Consider the following 16046-nt stretch of genomic DNA (forward strand, 5'->3'; position numbering starts at 1 on the left):
GTAAATACCCAGCCAAACCACCTGCACCTACATGAACCTCAGGAGATCTCCAAGAGCACAATAGTCCAGCTGCAAGGGGCATCTTTGCCTAGGCACATAGCGAATAGAAGACCAAGAAAAGAGAAAAATCCCCAAAGCAACAGCTAGTGAGTTGAAAAATAGACTCACTCCGTCTCAGATACATGCACAAATAGAGGAATGAAAAGGTGCCAGTGAAATAAGAGCATGAAGAGGGAAGATATAAAGAGCAAGAACGTAGAAATTTGCGAAAAAAGATACAGAAAGAAACAAACCTCCCCTTCCCACCCCAGCAACCTGTCAAGAAGGGCTTTTAGCAGCTTAGCTTTGGAAGAAAAGTGTAATAAGATTGCAAAGCTTAGAATTGTGAACCCTCAAGGGTTATTACAGTCTTTGGTTAGTTTTCTGAGAGAGAAGTAAAAAACAGAGAGAAATATTAACATCCTAATCACATGCCAGTGCTGGTATACATATGAATAACTGAAACCAAACCTATATTCTGTACTCCTCTTTTTCCAGATGCTTCTAAGTGTACCGTCACAATCCCTGGAGCAGGAAGTGTGCTGTTATCCCTTTGACAGTGCACGCATATTTCTTTTCTGATTTTTTTTTTTTAATGCTACATTCAGAAAGCTATTATCCTAAGTAATCAGAGAAGAGAGCTGAACATGACAAATAGACACTCCCTTTTTTGTCCAAATTTTTACAAAAATTGCTATTATTTCTGTATTAGTAATTGTCTTGGTTTGCATTCTTGAAAGAAAAATCTTGTGCAAAAATCATGTACTGCACTCATAGTTAACTTCTTTTAACACACAGCAGACTTAAGCAATCAGAAGTTAGAAAGAATAATTTGTACTAACTTGCTGTGAACCATTTATGGATTCCTCCTGAACTCATCAAGTCAGCACAGAGCTATTCTGTAGGTAAATTCATAGATGATGTGCTTTACCTAAGCCCACAGCGCAAAGGATCGAATAGCGTAGTTATAGGTTCTCTTGCTAGTTATTTTTCTATTTATTTTCCTCCTCCCCCTTTGTTCAGCCTATTTCCAAGAGCTAATTGGTTTTGGAAAATAATTCCTAGAAATATAACTTGCACATATTTGCAGTTTCAGAAGTGATTCCTGGTATTATCCTCTCAGGTGGGAGGAAATGAGTGATAGGGATATTAAGGGCTCTTCAAGGTATCCAAGTAATTTTGAAAATATCTAAGCCAAACACAACTACTTGTCAAGGACTTAGCACCCAAATAGTTCATATTACAGACTCTTCAAAATGATCCTCTGTCCATTTCAAGTCACAAGGTCCGCACTGATTTAAGCTGTGCAGGATCAATCCCGCTAGGCTAAAGCATATGCCAAAAATCTGTGAGAAACTAATAGGCAGGACATTTGACAGCAACACTTAATTACCTGAACAAATGTGGGGATTTACCTGACATGAATCGGTTACCCCTTCTGAATGGGCTTTCCTGATAAACCCTCCAATATGTATCAACTGCAGTCCCTGTGAATTTTAGTTCTAAACAACACTCTCAGCCACATTTGCATGTACCCTCACAGCCTTGCCACACAGTGCCAACATCTTGTAATTTCCTATACTGCCAAATTGCTTTTCATAAACTAGGGTAGGGCTAATTTAGCGAACTGTCCATCAGAAAGGCTTTGCAGAGTAAGGAGAAGTGGAGGTTTTTACAAAGTAATTTTTCAAACATGCTTTTTTACAAAGTAATTTTTCAAACATTTCAAAAATGCCAAAGAACCAGAAAAAATATTTTAACGAAGAGGACAACATTTATAAAACAAGCCAGTTTTAATGGCATATGGTGGCCAACAGCAACAGTGGCTGAGGATGGGATGGGACACTGCTTTAGAGCAGAGGTGGTTTCTCTCCTAATGACTGTAAGACTACAACGAACACAAACTTGAGTGAGGAATTTGAGACTACAGCCATGAAGCATTATTAGCTTTCATCAGTCCCTCTGTGGCTTATTCATGGTATCTGGACAGATCCCAGAGGCATGGTTTCTCAGCCCTCATTAGGCTTTGCAAAATAAGTCTCCCTTACTCGGAAATGCCTACTTGCAGGGATTCTCTCTTCTCTCTCTTCTTTCAGTGGGTGTTCTGTTTCAACATCCAGGGCTCATACTGGGCCAGATCCTTTTACAGAAGAAGGGCTGAACTACACTCACAGCTTGCCTTAACAGTGAAGGAAAGGCTGCTCATGCCCTTATTATTTATTAGAGCTGAACAGATACACCAACTAAAACCATCTTTATATAATGAAGTTCACATTAAAACACCATGAATAAACTCTACCAGGACCACCTTTGTCACTGTCTGCCCTCACTCTCTTTGATACATGTACTGTGCCAGACTCACTCACCTGCAAACACACAGAATCAGTGACCTGTGAAAATGTTCCTGATCTTTCAAATATAAGCTCTGTTCCCCCAGACCCTAATCAAATGGAAAGATCATTTATGTAATGATCCATCTACAAAATGCTTTTATTTCGAACACAAAAACATGTTCCGCTTTCTGCTCAACACTATCATACCAGCATGAAAGCAAATTTATATAGATGAGCTGGCAAAGAAATAGTCTTTTAAGTGGTTAGTCCAAGGTTTAATTCACTTGGCCTTGCCAGATAAGAGCATTCCCATCTAAATTTGAGGTGCTCAGTCTCCTGACTCAAAAGCTTAAGTGGAGCTCAGCCAGAGTTGACTTGTGTGAACATAGCATCCAAAAATAATTGTTTTGCCTGCTAGAAAAACAGACCCACTGAAGGCAGGAATGCTTTCTGTTTTGAAGAATGGGCATCAGCAATGTACCAGGTGAAACCTTATTTTGGTCAGATGCTGGCTTGTTGCCTTCAAGTAGCACTTTTAAAGTAATTCCTAATAACTCTTCACATTTGGTTTAACAAAGCTTTCAACTTCAAGAGGAGCTTTAATGATTATACTCACTAGAATTGCAAGGCGACTTCAACACCAGCAGTTCTTTTCCATCTTGCTCTTCATGCTTCTCTGACATAATTTCAATCACCAGTTCCATCATCATCATATTTTTCCTTCAGTTAGACTAATTAAAGAAGTATCTTTGGTCCCATGGTGTGCTCACAATAGTAGGTCTTTGCCTAAAGCAACAGAGAACAGATCAGTTAATTGACATTACTGACAGGAACTCTGATCTTTAAAGACTCATAGGAGATTTTTATGAGTTTTTTCATGTGGCAACTTTTTTACTCCCTCAAGATCTGCTGTGAGCTTGTTACCAAATGTTTGAACTTTTTTAGTGTATGCTGGTCTATGTTTATGTAGATAAAGGGCAGACAAACCAAAAAACTATGATGTAGTGGGAGAGTCAGTAGGCAATGACTATAACCACAACCAAGGTTTAGAGTTTTACTTCATGGATGTCTTACAAAACAGGCAAAGCTTTCCAAATCTTTAATACAAAATAGTCAAAATAAAGCAGTAGTACATCCTAAGTGTGCAGTTTTTTGTTCTTTGTAAACCCAATAATAAGGCAGCCAGCTAACATTGTTAAGAAACATAGAATTATGGGTTCTTTTCAATAGTATTCTTTTCAGTACTGCAAAAATAAAAATTAATTATGTAAAGTGGACTTGAAAGGCTACAAATATTACTATTAAGTCTGGGATATTCCACTTTTCTGGTAGCAAAAATTAAGAGTTAGGAATATGCTACGTCTCAGTGGAAAGTTTGATATTAAACGGTTATCATTAGGCAGTACCAAGAAAACCACTTGTTCTCAACATACTTTCCCTTCCATAAACCCAGGAGCCAGAATATTTCCATAGAAAAAAGGAAGAGGAAATAAATGAATTTCTTATAAACTACCAAATATTTTTGGTCAGACCTCAATTATTTTCAAAACCTTAATGGGGTGGTAGCAGTTCTGTTTCAAATGAGGAAGATTTCCAAGCTGCACACATCAGATTGGGGTCTGACTTCCTCAGAACACAGGGATGGTGCGATCCTAGGCCGACTCAGTTTACTGTAGAAATAGAAAGCATATGCAAAGATTTATGAACATAATCAAGGAACACAGGTGTTTGTTTTGGAGTTTCATCTGCACTCTTTTCCTAGACAACTTCTAATTTGCCTGTTTCAAAACCACTGACTGGGCAAAGGCTGGCTTGTTCAGCCATGATTTCTCCTTTTCTATGAAGCCTAGATTTTACACAACATATCTAGAATCATCTAGTTCCCAGCGCTGAAACCTCCTGCAGTTCCCAGAAAAATTATATTTCTCATTGTTCTCTGATGTTGAATAGCTAGATTACTGCTGAACTCATTCATCAACCTACCTTAGATTTTAATATGAAGACCCACCTGTGTTACTACTGAAATCCATGGTACAACTCTCATTGATGGACATTGCTGGTTACCAAGGACTATACAGTAGAGATAGCAGAAATGCTTTAGAATCATTAGGAGCTTTGTACACATACATTTATATAATGTATAGCATTAATTTCTTATTAGTGGTAGATATGAGTAGATATTGCCATGATCAGAGCCATTGAATCAGTAATAATGATGAATAAATCGCTAACATAGAACTTAATTCAGGAAGTAATACAGAATTCTTACAAGCAGTCTGTGAATTATTCAAATGCACACTGGTATATCAAAAACAAAGGCTTCGTAACATTGGCCAAATATTCTGAATTCAGGTTGTCTTACATTTTGGCCAAATCAACCACATGGTGCCTTGACTGAATGAGCATGCTAAAAGCCTTTCCTATAAATCTTCCACAGACAAACAGAATCATGGAATCATTTAGATTGGAAAAGATTGAGTCCAACTGTTAACTCAGCATTGCCAAGTCCTCACTTCCCTCAGCCATTCGTTGTAAGACCTGTGCTCTACACCCTTCACCAGCTTTGTTGCCTTTTTTGGGACACACTCCAGCATGTCAATCTCTTTCTTGCAGTGAGGGGCACAAAACTGAATACAGCATTCAAGGTGCAGCCTCACCAGTGCCTAATTATTGGAATGAACTCCCTTTTTTCTCTAAGTCTGGTATCAATCTTCAGAATTTTCCTCTTTGCTATTTTACTATTCCAGTCCTTTGCAGACTGGATTCTGGTTTGGTTTTTGTGGTTGTTTTTGTTTGGTTTGGTTTTGGTTTTTTTATGTATGTGTGTGTTTTGTTTTTGGTTTTTATTTCTTGGACAGACTTTAAATAAGGTTAATTACTGTAATTCAAAAATTTCTCTTACCTTACTGCATGATGCATGACAGGAGGAAGTGGGAGGTGCCCCAGAACTGCCAATCTTCATTATTCCCTCTCCTTTGTTTCCTTACCAGTTCTGTAATCAACGATAAAATCCCTATTGAGAACCTTTTTTTATGCTGTTTACAAGTCTGCCTATAGTTTGTCTGAAGTTCTGGCTCAAACAGCTAATTAGAGATCTTTAATAGTCTCCTATACCATTTAGTTAGGTGATCCCTAATCAGCTTTGCTCATTTGAGTTGTCCCCCACATGCTTGATTCCGACAAAACTGAGGGTTTATTAGGCTGGTTAGCTTCTTTACCTTCCTTTTCAGTTGGTCTTGATAATTTGATCACATAGTCAAAATACGATTACTCTGCAGGCAAGAACTGCAAACTTTCCACATCGTATATTGTCCAAAAAAAAATGGCATACTTAGAAATAGTCTTTAAAGAACTTTTTAGAAAGGAATTTTTCCTAAAATTAAACTGTGAAAGGCAACAAAATATTTGGAAAACAAACAAGAAAATTCTTGTTATGAACTCATTTTCAGTTTAGATAGCATGAATGGCTTTCAAATTATTAATGTTATACTTTCATCAAAACTGACTCTAAGAGGAAAACTGGTCTAAAACTGGACTTCAGTGGAACTTCTTAGTTTCTTATACATGTTTTTGGAGAAAGACCGTTTTTACCAGAATTATATATACAAGAAAAAACAATTAAAGATATCAGCACAATTTTCTAGTCAGGTTTAATTTTTCTTATTAATTATCAGTATGAAATAGATTACATTTGAAATTTAGTTTTCAAAACAGATAAAGAAGAACAACTCTCCCATTTCATTGAAATAAGCTTCTAGAATCTCAAAGAACATGAGTTGAAAATTTAGAGCAATTGCTCTGCATAATTTCTGCACCAAGAAATGAGATTAAACCACTACTGAAACATTCACTATCCTTTATTTGCTAGACAAGGACAAACCTTTTAGACAAGTGACTTCATCTATGAAGATTACTGACAAAGGATGTTAAAAGGTCATTCTAAATGGTGTCCCTTTGGGGCATTTGGGCTTGAGCGGTCCTGTCCACAACTTATTTGCCATGGTCCACTGCATTTAGGTGTATATGAAAAGAGCTTTGTGCAGAAAACATAGAGACATCTCTGCATGACGTTGTTTTACTTTTTTTCAGGGATTCTGGACAGACCTCATCTTTATGGCAAAGGTCAAATGGGAAACATCTTGAAAAGAGCTACTGAAGCAACAAGGGAATGTGAATCTTTGTGCTCTTCTGCTCTCAGCCATGAATCTACTGTACCTTATGAATAAGTTCATGGTTCTTTGTTCCTTTGAGACTATTTGTTAAAAAATAAGCCTAATAAGCCTTTGAAAGCCTTCTTTACTTTCAGTTTCAATCGTATCATTAAGGTGAGGAGGTGGAAGCACACTTAAAATGTTTTCACTGGAGTCACCTTTGTTAGTTGAGGGGAATGATCTGTATTTAAAAGAGATGAAATATAGGTCAATGAAACATAATCACAGAGAATGCATTGGTATTTGAAAATGACAGTTGTATTGAAAAATATCTTCTTGAGTTACATTTTTTTTTTAGAAATCCAACAGTTCAAGAAGCTTGATCATCTGTGAAGCTTATAATACTATATTTCTACTCTCTTTTAACATCCAAGAAAAACAGAAAAAGAGACAAATCATTCCAAGTGTGCCCAGAATCACAAGTTTTATGAGAACATTACATTGTTTTTTCTAGTTTAAGATCTTACTGATTGTCTCGATATGCCCTCATATCAATTCTGTTTCAGAAGAATCAGTTGTTTTTCTATTATAAGAGCTGTTACAATTCTGCTATCGATTTCAGAAGAAACCCTTCAAACCTTACTGAGATAAGCAAGTAATAACATGTCACACCCAAAGCATTATCACATTTATAGCACACATGATGTTATTAAAGATACCCAAACAAGATCAGTTATGAAAACAAGAAAACAAGCAGCATTTCCATCCCCAGCCTGCCTGAAATGTTAAAGGTAAGAAATGTAAGCACTTTAAATAGAAGAAAGCTGCTGTTGTGCTGATATGCCCAAGGATAAGGACATTTTGCAGCACATTAGAGAGGACAATCTCTCAGACAGAGGCTGTGGAAAGGATTTCTAGCTGACAGACTCTGTCCTCCCCTGGCCAAGTATCACTAGGCTGGTTATCAGCTAGAGCTTAATTTGAAGGTTTAAACAGAAACAGCACAACGTTTTTGTGCCAAATAATGAATAGATATCGAAACTTCTGTATTAAAGGGAAAGATTTCTTTTGAAATCACATTTCTTTAACTTTCAAACAAAATATTGGTATCACATGAAGAACAAGTGGCCATTTGAAAAATAGGAGATAGGCCTTTATGTAATTTACATAATGTTAAATTTTGATACACAGTGGTACTTATGATTTCCATTTTGTAATGCAAAAAGAATACTGATTTCCTTGATATGATGTCAGATTAAGCTCTATGAAATTTACTATTTCTATAAATATGTCAAGAAAATGACCTCATCTCAAAAATCAGACTGAAAAACTGTGATCTTCTGGCTTTTAAAAATCTACATGTGGCAATAACTCAAAATCTTTTTTCCATGTGAAAAACAGGACATGCCTATTTAGTGTAACACGACCATAATGTCGTCTAACAGAAGTCCACAGAACACATGAAATATTTGTCTTACAGTCCCTAGGTGAACACATTATCATTTTCTTCCTATCACTCAGCACTGAGCATGTTAGATGACAACCTATAATAGAATTTAATATAAATTCATCTCCAGTCAATACTGGAATAAAGACTGAGATTTTCCTAATGGGACCTGAGTAGCCAAATCCCCTGGGCAGCATGGAAGATCATATCAACCTTAAAATTCAACCAAGCAAAAAATTCAGCCAACATAATTTTAATATGGAAAACCGACATTATCTTCACTACCTTAAAATGAAAATTCTCACATAGATACATACATAAAGTAATTTAAAAGGAATGCTTTTGAGAGAAACATCTTTTCCTCGGGAAGCTTTTTAAAAAGAAATTTTTTCCCCATTCACCTAAAAACACTTCAAGATTTTATATCTTCCTCTCTTTTCTATTTTGCTAATAAAAGGAGAAGGGAAAAGAAACAAAACAAAAAAGTGAAATAATTTCATTATTTTGAATGTTAGTCTTTGTGCTTTGAATAATTCAGCCCTAGTAAAGGCTTAAATGTGAAGAGGACTGGAGACTCTGATAGAGAGCAGGTTAGAAAAGAGGTTTACTGGCTGACTCACCACCTATATCACACCATTTCTGGACACATCAAGAAGCATTAAATAGTATGTTTTTGAAAGCTCTAGCAATGCAGAGGAAACCTGACAGCTTCACATGTGCCCCTGATTTTCTCATTAACATCAGCTTAACCCAAGACAAGTATGCTAAAAAATATGCCCTCCACAGGTCACATTTTATGGGAAAGGGAATTCAGCTCTTCTGTTACAATTTACAGCATCAGTCTGCCTGATGCTGAACCAACACTACCCAGGTAGCAACTCTCATATGCAATTAGTTACAAAAAGATTGCAGGTCCAGGCATTGATTACAGGCACCCATGAGGAACCAAACATCCTTTTCAACTCTTGGATCTAGTCCTTAAAAATAAGCAGGTGATGATAGGACAGTCTCACCTGTTGTTGCATTTTCTTATGCAATGATCAGTCACTTTAACAGAATCCAATTTGATAAACTAACTTTTGTCCTCAACTTTTCTAGTCCAATTAACTTGTAATAACTAAAAATATCAAGACAACTTAAAACCAGTCAAGAATGATCTTTCATGTATACTAACATCTGTTTCCTGGGAAATGAACTGCAATTCTTGAAAATAGCTCTCCAGCTGAATTTGATAGAAGACAAATATAGGTGAAGAAGTGATTTATTTAAAAGTACCAGGGACATGGAACAGTAAGCACATATTGATTTATGTGAATTTAAATGTCACTCTGTACAATACAGCTCCTTCTTATTGAGATGTGCAATAACATCTTACTATCAGTATTTTCATAATGCACAGATGTGGTGGCAGTTGTGACAAATTTTAAATTCTTAATATATTTGCTGTGAAAGAAAGCATCACTGGAAAATTTGTATGTATTTATATTGACTTTTAATGTATAATACACAAACAGTAGTATTTATATTCTATCCCAGCACAGCTACAGGTTAGGCAGAGAAGAAATTCAGAGCAGCCCTGTGGAGAAGGACTTGGGGGTGTTGGTCGATGAGAAAATGAACATGAGCAGGCTTCAGTGTGCACTCGCAGCCCAGAAAGGCAACCGTATCCTGGGCTGCATCAAAAAGAGCGTGACCAGCAGGTCGAAGGAGGTGATCCTGCCCCTCTACTCTGCTCTCGTGAGACCTCACTCGAAGTATCGTGTGCAGTTCTGGTGTCCTCAACATAAAAAGGACATGGAACTTTTGGATCGAGTCCAGAGAAGGGCCATGAGGATGATCAGGGGCCTGGAGCACCTCCCGTATGAAGGCAGGCTGAGAAAGTTGGGGCTGTTCAGCCTGGAGAAGAGAAGGCTGTGTGGAGACCTCATAGCAGCCTTCCAGTATCTGAAGGGTACCTGTAAGGACGCCTGGGAGGGACTCTTCATTAGGGACTGTAGTGATAGGACAAGGGGTAACAGGTTCAAACTTAAACAGGGGAAGTTTAGATTGGATAGAAGGAGGAAATTCTTTCCTGTTAGGGTGGTGAGGCACTGGAATGGTTTCCCCAGGGAAGCTGTGAATCCTCCATCCCTGGTGGTGTTCAAGGCCAGGTTGGGCAGAGCCTTGGGTGACATGGTTTAGCGTGAGGTGTTCCTGCCCATGGCAGGGGGGTTGAAACTAGATGGTCATAAGGTCCTTTCCAACCCTAACTATTCTATGATTCTATGATTCTATTACAATATAGAAATACATACTATAGTATATTTTGTTAGGACTCCATCTTGAGACTGGAAAAATATGAACACTTAATTGGAGAAATGCTGTCTTCCTATAAGAGCTTACAGTATAAATGTATACATGGACAAGAAGCACAAGGGATGGAAAAAAAGAAAACCTTGTTACGATCACTTTATGATCTGGAACTTAGGCACTGAGGAAGTAAAAAATTTCCCCACAACACCACAAGAAGCTTCTGGCAGAACTAAGAATCAAACCAGATCTCTTAAACTGCAGTCTTGTGCTCTAACCACATGGCGAAAAATGCCTGTAAAATATTAAGGGTTTAGTAGGAAACTACGTTGTGACTCAGTATGAACAGTTGCCAATATAATAATCGAGTTTATTTTGCGTATCTGTCTTCTGAACTGCTGGGCATAGCAAAACTGTTCAGGGAGTGGGTGATTGTGCCAATAAAAAGGACAAGTGTATTCCAGATACATCTTTTAAAAACACCTATTTTAAAATGTGGGGGGTTTTCCCCACTGACCTTCTTGAAGGTAACTTAGTGCTAGTGTGTTATTGTTCATTATTTTTTGTGTGAGAGAGAGAGAACAAAATAGGTTATGGATTGATGAAAAGATAATTTGCTTAAAAATTGAATACCGCAAGAAACAAGGCTGCAGTCTGAAAGAGATTTGATTCTGGAGAAAAAAAATAAAAACAAAGAGGAGATGGATGTTTTCCACAACTGTCAGTTGTACCACACTGTGGGTTAAAACATGAATAGACACATTTGTGACTAACTTACTGGCAAAATTAAATGCAGATGCTAAAACACTGCCTGGCTAATCTTTGGGTATGATACGTTTGAACTACATCACTGAAATGCTATTCCAAACTATGGCATGTCTTATGGACATCATGCAGATTAGTCCATGCTAAAATCATCACTAAAAAAGTGTTGGCTTGTACTAAAATAAGAAAATAAATAAATGGAAGCAGCCACTTCCGCATCTTCCCTGTCACACACACACAAAACAAAACGGAGGGGAAAAAAACCCAGACCCTCTTTTTCTTCAGAAACTACAATGTTTAAAAAAAAAAAAAAAATAAGAAAAGAAAAGTTTAGTGGTGCCACACTGATACAATAAATAAGACTCCCCAGAGGGCCTTCCCAGAGCAATACGCTCTTTCAAAGAGCAACAACTTAATATACAAAAAGCAGGAGAGTCTTTGGACTTCTGGACTATGCAGGCAGCCATCAACACCTACCTATAACTGCACTATATAAAATTTACTTCTACTTATTTTTAATTCCCTGAAACAAACCAAAACCAATGCCAGGGTAAATGCCAAGGTCGGAGGCAGATGCCACACCACAGTGCTGTGCAGCGCCTAGCACAGGATGGAGAAGCAGGGCTTAAGAGAGGTCCCTCCCAGACTATGTGTGAAAGAATCAACCAAACCTCTCCACTGAGAAGGGTACAGTCAGAAAGCTGCTTCTCAGAGAGGAACACCCAACATGGTTCTGTCAAGCAAAGGATTCTGCAGAATCCAAGCAAGACACAATCAGGCATGGTAGATTTGGGTGTACAACTGAAGACATGATCTATTGCTGCAGATGAGCTCCACATGGCTGTTAAACCATGCATCCTATAAGACAGGATCTAGAGCAAAGTCACATCAGAGGGAAGTCCCTGTCTAGCTTTCTCCTGACAAATCAGCCAGTTTCCTCCTCAGGTTTCTCCTGGCTCTGGCTGTATATACCTCGAGCCCCACTGGACAGACTTTAAACCAGAGCAAAATTTTATGAACATAAAATGGAAAGAAAATATTGCAGGAAGCATTAAAAGACTGGGTGTAACCAAACATAACATAATCTTTTTTTGGTTTAATTACTCTGCTGGCTGAATGTGTTACTGTGCCTTGTTATTGCTGAGTATGGAAAAAAAAACCGCAAAACTACACAATAGAAATGTTGAAGAAGGAATAGAAAACAGATGCTGAAAAAAAGGTACGAGTAAGAGTACAATTTGTGCACCATACAATTATTCTCCATAGTCTCAAGTCTCAGTTGCCTCACCAGGTCAGTGTAATGCAATTGTCATCTATAAAAATCACAGTAGTCTCGGATTTATACATACATAATTCCTCCAGGTTGTAATTCTTTTCACCCAAAATAACTTTTTTCCATGGCATACCACAACAGAGATCAACTCCTCCACATGCATCACTACCATTCCCAGTTACGTTATGTTCAGTTTAATTTACAGACTTGCTGGAATAGAAGCAGCAGTTTTTTAGTGTTTGTATCATGTCTGACACTGTTTGAATAATGTAATCTTAAGGGACTACATTTTTCCTGGCCTAGAATGCTGGGGCTGAAGGGTGTTCAACCTCTCTCTACTCTTACTTTCTCACACAAGAATCACAGTCCTGTAAATTGCACCAGGATTGCTGCTTGTGGAGAGCACAAAGTATCGTACTCTAATAACAAATTAATATGAGTAACATTTTAAAGCTTGCATATTAGCAAATATTTTAGCAGCTATTTTTTAGCATTTGGTTCCTCAACAAAGCCTCTGGTCTTACAAATGAGAGGGGCTGCAGGTCTTGCTGTGGGGATAGGTTTAATGCTGTTCCCTGACTTTAATGTTTAGCTAAGAGGTTTCTTTGTGAAATTATTGGGGGAAATTTAAGCAGAACTCATGACAAAACTAGATATGTTTCTGAAGGGTCCAGAGGTAGCATCCATAAATCACTGCAGCATACAATCCTTTAGAAGTGGCTGAGAGGCCACCAAGGCATTGAAATGAGCAGGAAAAGAAATCTGTTTTGTTATTCAGGCTCAGCAAATAAATCATCAGAGTTAAGAAAAATTATATCTATCCTTGAAAAAAAACCTACCTTAATATTCTTTCTTTTTTAAAAGTTGACATAAAAATACAGAGATATTTTCCAATTAGAAGATACAACCAACCCATTTATATCCAATACCTGCTTGTGATTAACTAAAATTCCTAATACCAGCACACAATGCTAGAGAATGCATACAGCATATTTTAATCAAATCCTAATGCAGGTCCTTGCTGGTAATGGTCCTTAATTTTCATAAGCATTATTAAAAGATTATTAAAACCTCTTACAGTTTCCTTCAACATTAACCATAGCTTAATGACAAAAAATATTAAACTCATCATAGAACTGTTTGATGCACTTAACATGTTAACTTCTTTGGTATTTAAACTGACTCCAGAAGAAACAATGTGATGCTGACATTGCTATAACACCAGCTTTCTGCAACTCTCTCTAAAATTTTCTTCTAATCTTTCATAAAAACAACAGATTTTGTCTGTTTTCTATCCTCGTTTTCCTGATCAACTCTAGTCCTATCACAAAATTTTGTGATTTCTGCTTTTAATGTTTTCCCAAGAAAAAATTTACCTATTATTACTACTCTTAATTTGTCTCACGTTTTTTTTGATGAATTACTATATTTGACTCCCTGACTTAATTTTTCCTCCAGTCTCTTGTGATTAAACTTCTCAAGAGTCTTTCACAATGTAAAGAAGTTATACAGTTGGACTGCTTTCATTACACACTGCTGCATGGATTTCTTCCAAATACATAGATTAAATTATTCAATAATAAGTAGTGCAGCAATGACTTTTAGTTTAATCTGTGATGATACATCAAATTTAAGGAAATGCTTTTGAAAAGATATTTATATACATCTCAATTCATAAGCATGATGTGTTTTGACATGCACTAAACTGAATTTAATTTCTGGATATGATAAAAAGCTCATTAAAATATAGAAATTGAAACTTCCTAAACAGATATAATTTCCACTTATTCTCGGACATATGGAACATAGGTATCTACATATGTACGTAGAAGTATATCACATTTTCCTCAGCAATGATTTTTCTTGCAACATGAGAATTTCTTAAAGGGAAATGTATGAATCTGGACTGACCATGATTTTTTTAACCAATGTCATAAGCTACTGTGTCTTCTTTGGTAGAAGAAAGGAGAGTTCCTGTTGGCAGCTGTTCTTAAGTCCTGTTTCATAGAGGCCCAGTGTCCTAAATTACAAAGATTGTTCTTCTTCCTCCTTTTATTATATATAAACTTATATATGTAAACTGCATTAAAGCCATATTTGCATCTTCTCCCCTAACCCGTATCAAATGTTACAGCTGAAATACATCTCTGGCAGAGATCTGGACTCTCAGCTTTTTAAAGTGAATTATTAGTCAACAATTATTACTTTTGTGAAAGGAGAAGCATTTTGCTATTTGACATCTGGCAATCACTGAAAGCACTAGCAAGTCCTCATTCAGAGCAGTAGATATATCTGATTCGCTTTCAGTGTTTTCTTGATCTGAATGCCACCCTATTGCTTTTCTTGGTAGTGGTGGGGAATAAAAAAATCTGTTGGGTGCGGCTGGATTTCAACTGCTAGATTTTCACTATTCTTTATATTAAACCAGATCCTTAAGAGCCATCTAATGTGTAAAATCTGTTGTTTATACAGATCTGCATCTGGCTCTGTCCCAGCTGCTTGAGAGTGATATCTAAACATAAAATAATCTCTGTATAAACTGTGGGTTTGAAAAATATGTAAGGTCTCTGTGGTTGTTGAATCCAGGTTGCTTGCTGGAACTGAAGATTATGCCTAGGTGATAACCGTTAAATGTCAGTTCAGATGGATTCCAAATTCTTCCAAAGTTTAATTATGCCCAAGTCACAAGGACTTAGATGGGGACAGCTAGGGTAGAATTTTAAAGTATACCATCAGCAGATGTAAACACTAACCCATAGTAACTGGCTTCCTTGAATCCTGTGGAAGTCAAGTGAAGTAAACAACTTTTAAGTGCATACTTAATTATGAGATTACACCCTTTGAATCATTAGAGCTGCAATCAGGAACAATGCTTCTTTTCTGCTTACACAGAGTGATGATCCTGCTATTATGATTAACTGCTGTTGAAGGGTAACACAAGGTAAGGTTAAAACATTTTTCAAAAAACTTAGGCAACAAAATAAACAACTACGTGCATGACACAACTTGTCATATTAAGGATCTTGTCTTTAGTGTGAAAAGCATGTAAAACAGTAGTCTTTTCAGTTCTGATGCAAGGTAAATTCACCAGTCATCTGTAAAACCCCACTTTGCCATGGCATCTGGGGTCTTGGGGATTAATCTTAAAATAGCAGAAATTATCTTTGTTACATCAAGGTTTAAAAAAGCACATTTTTATATGGGAAGAGACTGCCATGGACAACAAAAGAGTACCTGAAAAAGACAGATATAATCTGGTTTTAATGTCTGCTTTATAATAAAACTGGCCAGAAAGGTCAGTAGGTCATTTTTGGCAATTTTAGGCTTTTCAATGCTTCCAGTTTGATAAAACTGTAAATATTGCACCCCTATTTCAGCGATGTAGCAGCTTACTATAGCATATTCTCTGCTGTTAGTAGAGTTTGGTGATAGAAATAGCACATAATGGCTCAGTAAAATTAATTCTTTTCTGATCCTTTTCCATAATCTGCAAGCTCCAGAGATCAGGATCTCTGCTGAATTAGATGTCACTGTATAAAATGATCTCCTTAGGAAGATATTCCATAAATGAACATGTCAGAGCAGCACTCTGCAATGGAGTAGCTCCCTATGTGATTAGCTCTGATATGAAATTCATCGTTTCCCATCTATTAATCACTGGACTGGTGGCTTGTCCTTCTGAAACCACACAGCCTTTACCTCTGAAACCACCAACTTCCATGTTGTAGTATGTCTACTACAAGCAATAA

At 37.0% G+C, this 16046-nt stretch overlaps 1 long non-coding RNA gene across 1 annotated transcript in view; it reads right to left on the reverse strand.

Moving 5' to 3' along the window:
- Positions 1-2594: 2594 nt before the first annotated feature.
- Positions 2595-16046, reverse strand: part of LOC134174246 (uncharacterized) — a 54361-nt gene continuing 40909 nt past the window's right edge. The window contains exons 2-3 of the long non-coding RNA XR_009968574.1: positions 5275-5364; positions 2595-3158 (exon numbers count right to left, since the gene is read on the reverse strand). This is a non-coding gene — a long non-coding RNA (uncharacterized LOC134174246). The remainder of the gene's footprint in view (positions 3159-5274; positions 5365-16046) is intronic.

Source organism: Pezoporus occidentalis, unplaced genomic scaffold (assembly GCF_034315485.1).
Source record: "Pezoporus occidentalis ecotype Australia unplaced genomic scaffold, CSIRO_AGI_Poc_V1 ctg59, whole genome shotgun sequence".
Lineage (NCBI taxonomy): Eukaryota > Metazoa > Chordata > Aves > Psittaciformes > Psittacidae > Pezoporus > Pezoporus occidentalis.